This window comes from Octodon degus, unplaced genomic scaffold (genome assembly GCF_000260255.1).
Source record: "Octodon degus isolate 3935 unplaced genomic scaffold, OctDeg1.0 scaffold00091, whole genome shotgun sequence".
Lineage (NCBI taxonomy): Eukaryota > Metazoa > Chordata > Mammalia > Rodentia > Octodontidae > Octodon > Octodon degus.
In genome coordinates, this window is record NW_004524667.1 from 11,192,482 (window position 1) to 11,210,383 (window position 17,902).

At 36.3% G+C, this 17,902-nt stretch overlaps 1 pseudogene; it reads left to right on the forward strand.

Annotated features, from left to right (window-relative positions):
• Positions 1-2,014: 2,014 nt before the first annotated feature.
• Positions 2,015-2,171, forward strand: LOC111818440 (annotated as a pseudogene).
• The last annotated feature ends 15,731 nt before the right edge of the window (positions 2,172-17,902 follow it).

Sequence of the window (17,902 nt, forward strand, 5' to 3'; positions counted from 1 at the left end):
GCCTCATGTAAGTTATGGGGCAAATGTGGCTGGAGGAGCAACCAGTGGCTTGTGGGGTGGGCCAGAGGACCGGGGTGGGGCTACAGGAATGGGGCCAGAGAGGTGTCAACTGTTAAACTGGCTAGCCTGTGTTTTCTGAGAGATGTGGAGAAGGTCATCCTGGGCACCGCAGCATCCCAACCTCTCCTCCAGTATCTTGAGACCTCTATTAACTGTGAGCTAAATGAACCTTTCCTTCCCTCATTTTGAGTGTTGGGTATTTGTCCTACCAATGAGAGAAGAGTAGCTAATACACCCCCCTTCCAGACAGGAGAGCTAACCAGTTGAGGATATGTGAGATGGGAGTAGGCTTACTTGCCTCTCATGCTCCAGACATCCAAGAAGAGTCATGACCAAAATAAGTCAGAGGGTGGGAAAGTAATCAGACCACTGAATTCTGTGCTGGTGGAAGGGGTCACTTCAGGAATTGAGTAGTACACTGGCTTGATCATGGTATTTTCTGACATAGGTCCCTCAGAACATGTGGAGTGGGTCTTGCACCTTACCACACAGAGAGGCATTGTTGAACACTATGCCTCTGTAGCTTGAGCTCCAGACTTAAACTGCTTTTTTTTTTGTGGAACTGGGAATTGAACTCTGGCCCTTGCCAGGCAAGCACTTATTATCTCTCTGGCCCCACTTAAACTGCTTAAACGCATTAGCATATCTGTTCTGGGACATACAGTACACCTCTCTATCACTCTTCATTGCCTCCAATCTAGTCACCATGTCAGGATGTCCTTGTAGACCATGGGATGTGGTTGTTTTGTGACATCTGATATATACTGTAGCTCATTTTCAAAGAATGAAGCCTCTCTCCACATTTTACTTGGTGATAGCTCTTCAAGAAATGGCAAGTGCTGCAATGGATGTTTTCTCTGGAGCTATCTTACTATAAAGGAAGAGTTACTTTCAGACTAAGTCCCCAGCCTGGATTTATAACTTGCAATAACTGTGGGTCTTTCCTCTGGCTTATATAGGCTGTCAGCACTTTCCAGTTACCCTACCAGTTCTTCAGGGAACAGAGTTTGACACTGTAGACTCCTTCATACTTTCTTTGTGTTGCTTTTTCTCTTTCTATGTGATAATCTCTTTTTGATTTTTGGTGTCTTTCTCCTCAGCCTATAGTTTCTCCTTTGTAAATCTTAACTCTTTTCACTAAAGAGTCACATAAAGGCTCCTTTGTATCTTCCATCTTACCCAGAATTCCTCAGGGAATTTGGGGTGGGAAACCAGGCCCCAAATATTTTATGTGATGTATATGACTGATATAAGGGATCTTACATCAAAATGTTCTGAACAACCTTGAAAGATGATTACTATTTAGGATCTTTTTATAGTAACTAGTAAAAGGAAAAATAAGGGACATAATTTAATGAGACTTTTCTGTGGGCTTTGATTATCAAAATGTCTTATGTTGATCTAGGAGAAAAATAAAATATCTAGTATATTTAGGAAACTAAACTTAAAAACACACATTTACAGTTATAAGAAATAATAGTAAAAAACTATAAATCTTTTAGTTAACACTCATGAATTTAAATGAGTGCCAGTGTCTTTCATCAAGACATTCATATTCGTAGCAACTATTCTTAAAATTAATTTTATTGAGAAACAAATAGCAATGAGATAGTTTCAAAATGATTCGTAGAAGTTTCAATAAATAATACACTGCATATTGTTGTCTTCTAGTGGTTATTCATAGTACAAGATGCAGACATGATATCTTGTCCAAACACTATTAGTACAAATCTTTCTTCTCATTGGACTAAGAGAAAGTAGCTGTATATCTGTCCTATTTTGTATATACAGATACAAAATGGTCTTTCCCTTGTATCCCCTTTTTTGTTTAGTTTTGTTGGAGATGGGTATTCCATTGCCATTTAAGTATTGTGGGTGCATGAATTCAGCAAAATAATCCAATATAGTCCAGTAGTCCATAATAGTAGAGGGTTATCCATAGTACTGGCAATGTATTGCTTCTTGGCCTTTTGGCTAAGATCAAGTGTAGTACTGGCAATGTCAGAAGTTGTTTACTGAGCCTTTTATAGCTCAGCATATTAGCATGGATTTACTTTTTATATGTCACTTTTATACTTTTCTGCTTGATGGTTAAGATCAAGATAAAACAAGATTTATATAGCAAGCAATGTAAAGTTCGTATCTGCCAAAGTCAGTCAAATCCCCTCAGGATTTATCCTGAGATCCTGTACCACAGTTTGTAGATCTTTTGTCAGTGTCAGCCATGAGGATGAGTCACGGCCATTGCTTGACCAATTTGCTCTCTGTGGAAGCCTGAGAGAATGTTTTCTCTCCATGTGACTCTCCTTGGGCACACTCTACATCATCAATCATTTTCCTCTGTGGCCCCATAATCTCCCTGATCAGTAAATTTGGGAAAAAAACTGAATTACAGGATGTTATAGTACAGGTTCTCCTATGTCCTGAGTCCTCACTGACCTTGAAAGGCTAGGGTTAAAATGTTGGCTGTCCTTGCAGCCCTTCTTTTCTTCTAATTTTTGGTCTGACAACTTAGGTCGTTAACCCTCCAGAAGAGAAGCTTATTATTATTACCCTACAACATAGGCAGCTGAGCTTAACCTCATTATCTGTCTGGATATGAAACCTCATAGACACAACATGGAACAGGTATTTTCCATCAAGAATTCATATGTTAAACTTTAAATCCTTACAGAATGTGAAAAAAATATGAAAAATAAGAATAAACACATATATTTACACAGAAATTTAGAAATCTAACCATATACAGCATTGTAGCAGGACAGTCCTATGACATCTTTTTCTTGTCTCTAGTTCTCATTTGTTACCCTTTTTTTTTTTAAAGAAAAAAGAAACATTTACTTGAGACGCAGTGTGGCAGCAACTGGTATGTCATGACAAACAGTATGTATTTAGAAGACCAGAATGATAAGCATTCCAAGCGTGACCCTGGTATTACGCATTGCTCTCTTCAGTGCAGTTGCATAGTTCACAGGTATCAGCATATATAGTTAGTCAGGGTGAGAATCCTATGAAGAAACTGGTAGTTTCAAAAACCTGGTGAAGATTCTCAGGATCCTTGCCTTACCCATCTTGTGCATATAAATGTATGGCTTTGCCATTGTCATGTTTCCTAGCTTTTCTCCTTGCCATTTCTTTGTTGTTTGATCCTTAAGTTCTCACTTTCCTCTTAATTGTGTTATACCTTTCTATTTTTATTTCTTCTTTTGAGTTCTTACACTAGCGAGATTATACAATATTTATACATGTGGGTCTAGTTTATTTCACTTATGAGCATATCTTCAAGTGGCACCTACTTATATATAAAGGCTTTGAGTTTATCTCTCTTTGTAGCTGAATAATAGTCCATTGTATAAAAGTACCACATCTTTTTCATCCATTCCTCATGTGATGGGCATTTGGGTTGTTTCCAGTATTTGGCTACACAAATTGTGCTGCTATAAACAATGATACACATATATCATTATGATACAGTGTTTTCAGTTCCACTAAGAAAATTCCCATTAGGGAGTTAGCTGGTTTGAATGGGATTTCAAGTACTAGTTTTTTAAGGGGTCTCCACACTGATTTCCATAATGGTTGCACCAGTCTACACTCCCACCAACAGTGGAGAAGGGTTCCCCTTTCCCCACAGCCTCTCCAACATTTGTTGTTGGTTGATTTCTTTATGATAGCTATTCTTTCTGGGGTGAGATGGTATCTCAGTGTTGTTTTAATTTGCATTTCATGGATGGCTAGTGATGTGGAGCATTTTTTCATATATTTATTCTCTTCTATATTTTCATCTTGGATGCTCATTTCTGCACTGGGTCTTTAAATTTTGGGGCCCTAATAGTTTTTAGTTCTTTATAAACTCTAGAGAGTAGACCTTTGTCTGAGTACTTATTAGTTAAGACTTTTTTCCCAATTTGTGGGTTGTATTTTCACTTTGCTGGTAATTTCTTGTGGTGTGCAAGAACTTCGCAAAAAAAGGAGTTTCCAGTTATTAATTCTTTCAAGTATTACCTGTGTGATTTGATTTTTGTTCATGAAGTCTTTCCCTACCCATATGTCTTCAAGAGTTCCTCCTACTTTCTCTTCCAGGAGATTTAGTGTTTCTGCTTTAATGTTTAGAACTTTAACCCATTTTGACTTCAGCTTAGTGCATGGTAATAGACTTGGGTCAAGTTTAGTTTTCAGCATGTATAGAGCTAGTTTTTCCAGTACAATTTGTTAAAGATGATATCTTTCTTACTGTAAGTGTGTTTGGCCCCTTTGTGAAAGATCAGTTGGCTGAAAGTGTTCCTAGAGGCCTCTGCATCTTTCAATCTATTCCTTTGATCATCAGGTCTATTTTGTTGCCAATACCATCCTGATTTTATCACAGTACCTTTGTAGTATAATTTCAAGAAATTGTAATGCCTCCTAAATTGTCTTGGTTAGCCAGGATTGTCTTTGATATCATAGGTCTTTTCTGGTTCCAAATACATTTTAGAAATGATTTCTCTATGTCTGTGAGGTATGTTGGTGGCAGTTTGATAGGGATTGCATTAAATCTATATAAGAATTTTGGGAGTATGGCCATCTTCACGATGTTGGATCTTCTATTAAGGAGCAGGGAGTATCTTTCCATTTTATGACATCCTTTATGATCTCTGTTTTTCAGAAGATTGTAATTTTTATTGAATAGATCTTTGCCTTCTTTAGTTAGATGAATTCCAAGGTATTTTATTTTCCTTGGTTCTACTGTAAAAGGTATTGTTTCTCTAATTTCCCTCTCAGTGTGTTTGTTGTCTGTGTAGAGGAATGCTATTGACTTTTGGGTATTGAATTTCTATCCTGCTATGGTATTGAATTTGTGTATCAATTCTAGTAGCTTCTTGCTGGAGTTTTTTCAGTCTTTCAAATAAAGTATCATGTCATCTGCAAATAATGATGGTTCAATTTCTTCTTTGCCTATTCTTATTCCTTTTATTTCTCTCTCTTGTCTAATGGATATAGCTAATGGTTCCAGAACTATATTGCATAGGCATGGTGCCAGAGGACAATCTTGTCTTGTACCAGTTCTGAGAGTAAAAGATTTCAATATTTCCCCATTTACAATTATGTTAGCCATTGTGTTGTCATAGACAGCTTTTATGAGATTGAAGTAGAGACCATCTATTCTAATTTTCTGTAGGACTTTGAACATGAATGAGTGTTGGACTTTGTCAAAAGCCTTTTCTACATCGATTGAGATTATCATGTGGTTTTGAGATTTGGCTCGAATGATATAGCGTGTTACATTTATAGATTTGCATATACTGAACCATCCTTACCTCTCTGGGATGAATCCTACCTTGTCATGGTGTATAATCTTCTTGATGATTTGCTGTATTTTATTTGCTACGATTTTATTGAGGATTTTTGTGTCTATGTTCATGAGAGATATTGGCCCACAGTTCACTTTTTTAGTTGCAGCTTTCCCTGGTTTTGGTATCAGTATAATACTTGCTTCCAGGAATGATTTTGGGAGGATTGCTTCATTTTCAATTTCTTTGAAGATTTTGTAGAATATAGGGATTACATCTTTTGTAAATTTTTTGTAGAATTCAGCTGTGAATCCATCAGTACCTTGGACTTTTCCTTGTCGATATATATATTTTTAAATTACATTTCATATTTCAGTGACTGTTATTAGGTTGTTGAGAGTTGTTATATCTTCTTAATTCAGTTTTGGTAATTTGTATCTTTCTAGGAATCTTTCCATTTATTTTGTGTCTTTTATTCTGCAAGAGCAAGAGTCTCAAATTAGCCAATCCTAATCTTCTGAATTTCCACTGGGTCTGTGGCAATTATATCCTTTTCATTCCTTATTGCTAGTAGTTGATTTTTTTCTTTCCTCTTTTTGATGAGTTTAGCTAGGGGCTTATCAATTTTATTAAATCTTTCAAAAAACCCCAGCTTTTTATTCATTAATTGTTTGAACTTATTTTGTAGATGATAATCCTGGGGGTTGATCAATAATGGGAGTTATTAATGAACATGTATATATCTTTAATAATATTTTAGTGACAATGTGCAGGTTGTTGTGCATCCATCCTATGATCACTTGGTTGTCTCCAAAAAAGTACATACTGCATCTCATTTATATGTAATTCTCCAGTATGTATCAGAGGTGCATTAAACACACAGAAAACATAATCTTGATTTCATGTCCTCTGTCATTTTGAAGAATAATGAATAAAATTGATGAAAAGAAAGGAGTAATTCCTATTTTATGCCAGTTGTTTTCACTGTAGAGCCACCTCTAAGATTATGTTTCAGAGAATATGGTTGGGATACTATGAAGTTACTTTAGGCGCATGCATTCTGCTTGCACATGAATGATACCAGTACACTCTCTGATCAGCCCTACTGAAAGGAGACATGCCTGCAGTGCTACTACCATTCAGTGCAGGAGTGGGCTTAATTGCATCTCCACTGAGAAATGAACACAGAAAAACTTTAACATGCTTGTTTCTAGTCACATACTTTTAGGCTTAGTGGAAGCTTGTTAGAATTTTTTCTCTATTTATTGTCTCAGACATGTGAAATACTATTTTAGATTTCATGGAAAAGCAAGTTAAAAGAAATGGGAGATGCAGTCATAGCATAAGGTAGTATTTTCAAACAGTGGCAAAAACACATTACTGAATAGAGAAGTTAAACAGGAGAAGAAAAAAATTGAGAATAGAATAGAATTACTGGAGTGCCTCATGTGTACTAAGGAGAAATACTGTCTATGTATTTTTTTCCATATGTATGCATGTATATACTAGGGTTTTGTATAAAAATGTTTTTTTCTGTATACCATAAAAAAATTTGAGGGCTGGGGAGATAGCTCAGTGCTTTAAGCACCTGTCTGGCAAGAAAAAGGACCCCAACCCCTGGTACTGGATGCTGTGCCACTCTGGAAACACTGGGAGTGCTGTTCTGATCACTGAAACCAGGCATGGTGGTGCATGCCTGTAATCCCAGTGCTGAGGAGGCTGAGACAAGAAGATCACTATGAGTCCAACCTGTATAATGAGACCCTATACCAAGTCTATAAATAAATAAAAGATTTAAAAAAATAAATTTTTTTTGAGAGCCACTGCTTCAAATACAGAAACTCTGCAACTTAAATTATTATGATTTTATTTTTAAATTATTTTTAAAGAATATAAAATAGTGATAGAAAAAAAACAGCATTGGAAACAGTACAATATTTTACTAAACAAAGTAATAGGAATTCAACAATGGTTGGTGTAGTACATGATGTTAACTTCAAATTAGTTTTTCAGATTACCAGATATAAGTATGTAAGATTGCCTCTCCAGCATTTGTTATTGGTTGACTTCTTGATGACAGCTATTATTTCTGGCATAAAAAGGTATCTCAGAATTGTTTTAATTTGCATTTCTTGAATGACCAATAATGTTGAACATTTTTTCTATATTTCTTTGCCATTTGTATCTCTTCACTTGTGAACTGTATATCCATCTCAGATGCCCATTTTTGGATTGAGTCTTTGAAGTTTGGAGGCCTAATGTTTTAAAATTCTTTTATATTCTACACAGGAGTCTTTTGTCAGACAAACAGTCCACTATAATTGTTTTCCACTTTGAGGATTTTCTTTTTACTCTGTTAGTGATTTCTTTTGATGTGGAGAAATGAGATCCCATTTGTTGATTCTTTGAAGTATTTCCTATGCAGTTTGATTTTTGTGCATGAGCTCTTTACTTATCCCTATGTCCTTAAGTGTTCTACCTACATTCTCTTCCAGAAGATTTAGTGTTTCAGTGGTAATATTTAAATCTGTGGTCCACTTAGACAATAGTTTTGTGCATGGTGATGGGCATGGGTCTATTGTACGCCTTTAGCATGTGGAAAGCCAGAATTTCCAGCACCATTTATTAAAGAGACTATCTGTCTTCCATTGAATATGTTTGACCCCTTTGTCAAGGATAAGGTGGCTGAGTGTGCTTGCAGTTGTGTTCACATCTTCTAATCTGTTCCATTGATCCTTAGGTCTGTTTTCCCAGTACCATGCTGATTTTTGTCATAGTAGCTTTGTAGTATAATTTCAAGTCAGGGATTGTGATGCTTTCTGCCTTTCCATTGTTACATAGGATTGCTTTTTCTATTCTAGATTTCTTCTGGTTCCAGATGAATTTTAGGAATTTTTTCTTAGATCTGTGAGATATACTAATGGCATTTTAATTGGGATTGTATTAAATCTGTATAACAATTTTGGGGGTATGGCCATTTTCACAATGTTGGTTCTTCCTATCCAGGAGCAAGGGATATCTTTCCATTTTCTGAAATTCTCTTTGATCTCTTTTTGTATAGTACTATAATTTTCACTATATAAATATTTTACTTCCTTTGTGAACTGATTCATAAGTATTTCATTTGTTTGGGTGCTATTGTGAAAGGTGTGGTTTCCCTAATTTCTCTGTTGGTATGATCCTTGTTTGTGTATAGAAATGCTATTGATTTTTGAATGTTGAGTTGGTATCCTGATATGTTACTGAATTTGGTTGTTCAATCTACAAGTTTCTTGCTGGAGTTTTTGGGGTCCTCTATTCAGAGTGTCATGTCATCTGCAAATAATGATAATTTCATTTCATCCTTTCCAATCCTTATTCCTTTTATTTCTTTCTCTTGTCTAATTGCTCCAGCTAATATTTCAGAACTATGAGCAGGAGTGGTGACAGTGGGCACCCTTATCTTGTTCCTGATTTTAAAGTGAAGGCTTTCAAGTTTTTTAGTAAATATGATGCTGGCTATTGGTTTGTTGTAGATGGCTTTTATCAGGTTGAGTTAAAGACTATCTATTTTAATTTTCTATAGTTGTTTTGTTTTATCATGAATGAGTGTTGGACTTTGTCAGAAGCCTTTTCTACATCTTTTGAGATGATCATATGATTTTTGTCTTTGGCTCTGTTGATGTGGTATATTACATTTACGGTTTTACATATATTAAACTATACTTTTGTTCCTGTGATGAAACCCACTTATTCATGATGTATTATCTTATTGATGATTTGCTGCATTCTGTTTGTTAATATTTTACTGAGGATTTTTTTCATCTATGTTCATTAGGGAGATTGACCTGAGTTCTCTAATTTAGTTGGACTATTCTCTGGTTTGGTATCAGAGTAATGTTTGTCTCCTTGAATTAGTATGGGAGAATTGCTTCCCTTTCAATTTCCTTAAAGAGTTTGAGAAGAGTTGGCCTTAGATTCTCCTTAAATTTCTTATAGAATTAAGCTGTGAATACATCAGGACCTGGGGTTTTACTTGTTGGCAGGTTTTTAAATTACATTTTCTATTTCAATGGCTGATATTAAGTTATTTAGAATTTTTATATCTTTTTGGGTGGGCTAGAGGTTTGAGATTGTCTTTTGTTCCTTCCTTTTGTAATCTTTTGCAGTGATGGTAGCATGGCAGGGTGCAGGTCAGCAAGGCTCTCAGGAGAGTGGGAAGGCAGGGTATGCCCACCTAAGCTCCTGCTGTGTGGGGTTCAAAGTGGTTTCTACCTCATTCAGGAGAGGGGCAAGCCACGGTTCAAGAAGGATCAGATGATTATGAATGCAGGCTGAAGTATCAGTGGTGGATTGGTGCAGGGTTGTGCTCCCCAAGGATTCTACAGTTTGTTGCAGTCATGTCTCCCTGGTGGTCTTCAGGGTGAGGAGGGATGGCCAGACTTAGTAAACTTGGGCAGGAAAGCTGAGGGGGCAGGGCGAGGGGTGCCAAGTCTTTTTGGTAGTCTTCAGGATGAGGAGCTAAATTATATTTTTATAATTGGAAATCCTCTGTATAGACTCTTAGTTTTCAAATTTTTAAGAAAGGGACTGAACTACTAAAAAGAAAAACTGAATGCAGTTATTGGTTTTTATAGTTCCAATTTCATAAAATAAAAACAAATGTTTTCACTAAGACCAAAAAATTACTTTTCTTCTTGAATATAAGTAAATGATTTTTGCATATATGAAAAATATTGAAGTTATCTATACAACTTCTAATTTAATGCAAGTTAATTAATCTCTAAAATTACCTATCAAAATATATCTCCACAAATATGTAAGTAACACTTCCACTGGTTGTTGTTGAGCTTAGTCTAAATAGACAGTTTTGGGCTGGGAGATAGCTCAGCAGCATAAGTCCCTGCCTGACAAGTGCAAAGACCTGAGTTCACTCCCCATTACCACATGCTGTACCAGCCTGAGAACTGCAGGTTGCACGATGCCTGCCCTGGAACTGTGTGTGGTGGTGTACACCTGTAATCCCAGTGCTAGGGAGGCTCAGACAGAGAATCATCATGAGACTGAACTGTGTAGTGAGACCCTGAATCCATTAAAAACAAAAGCAAAACACAACAAACACCTCCCCAACCCAAAACTTAAATAAAGACAGCTTTAGTTTCAGTGCATAATATTCTCCAAAAGTGAATAAGCTCACAGGTTAATGCATATATATAGAAATACCACTACAAAGTAGCAATGATCATTTTCATGACATATACATGACCATAATGACAAAAGAATCTGATGTTAAAGTCTAAGCTAACTTTATTTTGACTTGATGGAAGACTCATTCACTGTATATTTGATTTACTAAAAACATTTGAATATTTCAAATTTGTTTACATTCAGCTTTTTAAAAGATATGGATGTTTTAGCTTAATTACTTAAGGCTTCTTAGTATTGGATTCCCCGTCCTGCTAATTTCATTGTAGTATTGATTGCATTTTATTGCTTAATTTGAACAAAAATTTAGAAGAAAAAGTAAAAGAAGAAGGGATCCAAGTGGATTTATAAGTCCTATTCTGAATTTTTTCCCATCTAGAGAAAGGTATAGGACATATGTATTAGTTTGTGTTCAGATGTTTCTCCAAAGCCTGATTCAGTCATAGGGCTTTTCCAGAGGTGGCTGAATCTACAGTGTGTGATTCTGAATTAAGGGTGTGTGATTAGTAAATCAGCCTACTGATTGGTTTGGCATAGTTCTGGTCAGCATTAAGGGTGTGAGTACTACACGCAGCCTAGTGCGGGTACCCTGCATACAATATTAGGGACAGAAGGAATTTTGTCTACTCTTCGTTTGTTTGTTCTTGTTGTGTTCAGCCACCATGAACAGTTTCTCCTCTGGGATGCTCATCTGCCAAAACACTGTGACTTGGACCCCAGCTGACTATGGACTGAAACCCCTACGAACTGTGAGCTCAATAAACATTTCCCCCTTTAACTTTGGATATTCAGTCTTTTGTGTCAGCAACAAGAAAAGTAACTAGCACAACATATTTACATGTTTTATTTGGATGTCTGTCTTAGCCTATTCACTCAACAAGCAAGATAACTAGAGTGGCAAATGAACCCAGATGGTGGAATTTTCCTTTCTGAAAAAGCTGGTCAAGTATTTATAAGTTTTACATGCTTACATTTCAAATTTTGCTAGTGGAACACAGCCACTGAATTTTACTAGAAGTTCCAGTAAAAGTATATGGATTAGGGTCAGCAGGTTTTGGGTAAGACATTTGGGCAGATTTCTCAAGTTGCACTGTGTCCCTGCTATATGCTTCAGTAACTTTAAAAGACCATTAGACAGAAGAGCAAAGATGCAGATGCAGTGCAATCACCTAACAGGAACAGCCTATGTTTAAACCTGAAACTTGACAGAGCTGCTTTTGAATTTAGACTCAATTGAAGCTTTAAAATTCAGTTTTCTGAATACATTGGTACTGTGTAAGATTCCTATGGAATCTGGAAAATTTTGTTATTTTATTGAGCAAAACTTATGATGACTGATGTTGATGAACACATAAAAGAAAGATAATAGATCAGTTTTTATTCAGTACAACTAAAATGGGATATTAGAAATCTGTGATAATAAAAAGATGGTCAGATTTATTAATTTTGATTAATAAAAATTATAATGAAAACGGAAAGTTTTTGAGCATTTACAGTGTATCAGGAAATATGTTAAGTGATACTTATGCAGTCATTTGTGGGAATTATTTACTTTGTGTATTAACTAAAATATTTTTATTTTAGGTTTTTGATAGCATCAGTCTAATAATAGGAGTAGCTATCATTTTCTAAATGATTACAACATCCCACACAGTTTGTATGAATTGATGTATTCAATCATGACAAGAAATTCTCCTGTGTTAGAATATATATATATATATATATAGTTATTCTCATTTTAAAATATGAACATACTGACATATAGAAAGGTTAAGCCGTACTACTGAATACTGATGGAAGACTCCCACAGGTATTCTGCCTGCTTTCAGTATCCATAGGTAAGCACTATGCTACAATGCCTCTCACAGTTCACTATACCTTTGAAGTCCATGCTTATTGATATTGTTGGGAGAATTTTTCTTTTCTGCAATGACTTGTGCACCTGTATCTGAGTGATCTCTCTTCCCTGTCTGTTATGGTTTGCATCTAGTTGTCCCCCCAAAGACTATGCAGTCACAAGGTGGACTTCTAGAGTTTGTGATTAGCTCATGATCCACTGGGATTATGGGTGTGAGTGCTACACCTGCCCTGGGGCAGGTAATTTTCATTACAAAGCAAGGAGGAAAGAGAAACTAGCTGCTTGAGCTGCTGCTACTCTTCCCTTCACTCTGTTTTGCTTTTTGCCACCGACATGAAAGGTTGCTCTCTGCCATGTGCCACTGTGCCTTGGAGCCAGCTGAGTGTGACTGAACCCTCCAGTAACTGTGAGCTAAAGGGAGCTAAATAAACCTTTCCTTCCCTAATTTTGAGTGTCAGGTATTTGTCCCAGCAACAAGAGAAGGGTAACTGAGACATTATCCTTTTCCCTCAACACCCAACCATTTTTTTTTTTTGGATGCAGTGGATATAGAATATTTGTTGAACTGAACCCAAATAAAGTTTAACATTGCCTGTGCTATCCTAGGAGAACTCCTATATGCCTTGCTGCTATCTTCTTATGTCTTTATTTTTGCACTGACTCAAAATTTGTTGTTATGCTATGTGAACTTAATCTTTTCTCAGATTTGTGAATAATATGCATGTTAAGTGAATAGACGGTCATCTTATATTCAGAATTGCTCAACCAGTCTTCAAATAGCAGAATTGAAATATTACAATAAGTTTTGACATTGAGCATCAGGAAGAGGTTGAAAGGCTAAAACATGGTGAGTGTCTTGAGGGCAAAACCTGTCCAAAGCAGTAGAATTTCAATATTTCAGTGCTGGAGGCTAGTCATTAATATCACATTGAGAACATCAAGGAGGAGTTGTTGGGGTGCAAAATGGTGTGTTCTGGCAGAGAATTGACTTCTGAGGAGACATTCCAAATTGTGAAAGTTTCCACATGGGATATTTTCCAAACAACCAAAAATATACTGGAATCAATAAATGTCAGTAGCTTGCGTCGACTTTTAAGTAATTTTACTGTAAAAATACAAAAACCTTGGCATAAACAAAGCTAACCCCTTGCCAGATCCACATGCCATGGATCTCCCAGGACATTCACCTGACTTGTCTTAGTTTAAATCCTGTTTTTAATCGCTGATGAGTTGTAGTTCTTAGATGCTGAAAGACTGATGAGGCAAAAAAGTGTGGTGCACATACCTGTCAACATGGCAATATATTGAAAATATTTGTGGCTCAAATTAAAGCTTTGGACAGTGAGTTCCATTTAATGAATTCTAAGTTAGCAGTGATAAATAAACAGTGACTCAGAACACTGTTTGTTTTCTGTGCCTGAGACTTTACTTTGGAGTTGGCCCTATAAACACAAATTTACTTTTCGCAGGACCGACATTGACATAATACTCTGTGATACCAGGAAAATCTGGTCTGAAATGTGGGATCTGCCTGAATGAACAGCTCCCTTCACTTATTACAAGAAAGCATAGAAAACTGTATTTATAAGAGCAGGCTTTCATTTAAAAAGCTTTTGTATTGGGTCTAATTTTAATACCACTTAATAGGAAATTCTACATTTATTAGTGCATAATTTGAGACCAAAGGATGAGGAATATCATACCATGTCCCTCCTAGCAGTTTCTTTACTGAAAGATGTCTTTATGAATGGTGAAAATTTTGCATATTTCAACATCACTTAATCCTTTAAAAAGCCTAAAGACTTTTTAGTCTTTAGAACTATAAGAAATAAATTTTGTTATTTATAAACCACAGTTCATGGTAGCTTTTTAGCAGCCAATGTCAGTCAATTTTAACCACTGCAACAAAATACTGGAGACAATCAATTTAAAAAGTCAAAAACGGTTTATGGTAGTTCACAGTTTCAAAGGTTTCCATGGCTGGTTGACCTGTTGCCTTTGGGCATGCTGTGCAGAAGCACATCATGATGATCATATGTGGAGGAGGAAGCTGCTTTTCTTATGTTGGCTGGGAAGCAAAGAGAAAGTCAGGAAGGGGTCACAGTCCCACTATCCCTTTCAAGGGCATGCCCTCAGTGACTTCACTTCTTTCCATTTGGGCCCTCCTCTTTAAAGTTCGCTATCTCCCAATAGTAATTTAGGCTGAGACTAAACCTTCAACACACTAGACATTCCAGAGATAGAGTAGCATGAACCAAACAGGATGGATTGGCAGAATGTGGTACCATTTCTTGAGTCATTTGATTGAGCCCTGTCTTGATTAATGGACTTACTTGCTAATGGTGCATCTAAGATGAAAATCAGCCTGCACTAAATTTTTCAATCTTTGTAAGTGGGAAATAGGTATTCCTACTAGAATCCTAGGGAATATATAGCATAAGCTCTGAACAAACATGTATTTTATAGGGACTAGAAATTTGACTGCCATTCACTTTCTAACTGCTTTTTCAGTTGAATTGAGGGGGAAACTTGTAGAGTTTGAAAGGCAGTGTTTCTTGAAATGTGTAATCCTAATCATGTGCATCAGGCTAATTTGTGGTGCTTATAAAATGAAGATTTCTGGCCTTCATCCTAAACCTATTTAATCTCTGGTGCTGGTGCTTTAAAAATAAAAGTTTACAAAATGTTCCATAGGTGAATCTGCTGTGCAATTGGAAATTTGAAACTTGTGCACAAGCCAAAATCAGAACAAAATACGATTCACTAATTTAAAAAATATTCTCTGTTTGTTGGCTTCATGCTTTCTACAATTAGGTGCACCTCTTAAATTAGCAGCATCTTCAGTTCTATGTAGTTATGCATCTACATCATTGCAAAGAAGAAAATGAACAGAGATATAGAATTGTCATAAGAAAATCTGATGCCTGACATAAGATTTATCGCCAGTAAATATTATCAGACAATTTGGGGCAAGGTGGACTAAGCACTTACTTGGGCAAGTGCAGGGACCAGGGTTTGCTCCCCAGCATCACTTGCCATGCAGGCCCTACTCTGGGTGCGCTGAGCTGGCCCCTGAGACTGGGTGTGGTGGCACACACCAGTAATGTGAGTGCTGGGAGGCTGAAAACAGGAGGATCACTGTAAATCTGAGCTATGTAGTGAGACCCTGTACCAAATACATTATAGAAATTAAATAACAAAATATTAAAAAAGTATCAGACAGTCTAATAAGAATTCTGATGTATGGGTGCTGCGGAGATGACTCAGTGGAATAAGCGCTTCCCTGGCAAGCACAAGGGCCTGAGTTCAATCCCTGATACTGCCAAAAAAAAAAAAAAAAGAATTCTGATGTGAATTCATCTACCAGGCAACCTGAAATCTGCTGAGAATTAGAGCACCCACAGGGAAGAGGAAAAGAGGAGCAAAAGGAGGTCTTGAGTTGATTGAGTGTATCCATGTGTCCAACCAAAAATGACTTGGAATTGGAAGTGCTATTTTTTTTTTGACATACAGAAATATTGGCATTGGAACTAAATTAGAGTCAGTAACAGAGAAAACTCAAAACCAAAACTCATAAAATTTTAGGCTAGATATAATTAAAATAGGTATTTATAGTTCCATGTTAATATATTCATGTGGATATTCCTTCTCAAAGTTTCTTGGGATCTTTAATTTTTTTTTTTTTACAAAAACTGCTGATAAAACTCAATAGATAAATGGGAAAGTGAGAAGATTCCTTATAAAAATTAAAGCTTAAAAATCAATATAGCAATGTTACTGGCTCAAAGGATTCCACTGAATTCAAGTCAAGAGCAAAAGCAGGAGACATAAACATATGTTAAGGTGGAAAAGTCTGGGAAGAGAAGTACAGGGAAGAGAGGCTGATCAGGGTCAGGACCCAGTGAGGAAGTATTGCTTATAGCTCTTGTTGTATTGTAAGTGTTTGCACTTATACCATACATTGTAATGATGACTTATTTTAACAAATAAATATTAATATATTTTTTACACCATATACTTTGTATAATGCCTATGAGAGGTGTTCTAAGAAATAACAAGTTTTGGAAGCATAAACACCTTCAAATTGGCAATTTTGACTCATGCATCCGTGCAGTAAAGGATGACTTTATTAGGCCACCCAAATGTTATGAGAATTTATCCAATAATGTTTGCTGTGGTTTTCAGTATTTAAATGTTTTCTCTACTCTAAACCAGTGATGGCAAACCTTTTAGAGGTCAAGTGTCCAAAGTGCATCCTAAAACCTACTTATTATTGCAAAGTGCGAAAGCTAAAATTGCAATTAGGACCAATGAGATAGCTCAGTGGACTAGGCAAGCAAGTGAGTGAGGTTCCATCCCTGCCACCGCATGCTGTGCTGCCCCACCCCCCCCAGGGCGGCACTGAGCCAGCCACCAAGACCTGGTGTGGCAGTGCATGCCTATAATCTCTGTGCTGGGAATGCTGAAAACAGGAGCACCAGAGTCCGAGCTGCATAGTGAGACCCACACCAAATATATATAAAAAATTCCTGCAATTAAATAGGAATACTGAGATTTTAACTTAGAAAAAATTAACTGTTATCTAATGCTTGGCTGCTGGGGCAACTTGGCTCATGTGCCTACCAAGAGGGCTTTGCATACCCACTGTGGTGAGTGTGCCATAATTTGCTGCCACTAGTCTATTGTTACTGTACGTAACTGATATCAATTTTTTATTATTTAAAATTAACAATGTTATGTATACGCTCAATAATAAGTGGGTATATAAGAATACTTAAAATATTTCAAGAATAATTCATAATTTTGAGAATTCTTGAGGATTCCTGGAAATAATAAATTTTATTAATTTCTTCATCCTAGAGTCTCAACATAAATAAATCATGATCAGGAATTTGAAAACATTAAAGGATACTTTACAAAAACAGAGATAAAAATTTGATATGTTCTCTTTATGATATCTTTCAGGATTCCTATAGGTAAAGCCCCATAGAGTCGGAGTTGCAGTACCCATTACACAATAAAATGATCAAAAGGGTATAATTAATTAATTAACGTTTTTGGTGAAACAAGATGGCATGAGATTGTCAAACTGCTGAGAACAGCATGCATTTGAAAACTTATGATTTGTATGTTTCTGGAATTTTTCATTTAATGCTTTTGGACTGAATAGATAAAAACTAAAACTGCAGAAAGTAACATCATGGATAAATCGGTTCTACTGTATTGTGGATTTAAGTGTATTTTTTCCTGTGTTGTTCTTTCTTTGCATTTATTGTGACCATTCTTATAGTCATTCATTCATGATGTGGAGGATTGAGTCCAAGACTCCTGTGGATCCCACACTTTGCCGATGTTCCAGGCCCTTAGGTAAAATGGTATAGTATTTGCATATAATTATGCAGTCCTCCTGGATAGGTTAAACCATCTCCAGGTTATTTATAATAGTTACAAAGTACATGCTATGTCAATTGTTGTTATATGATATCATTTAGGGAAAATGACAAGAAAAAATAACTTTATAGGTTTAATA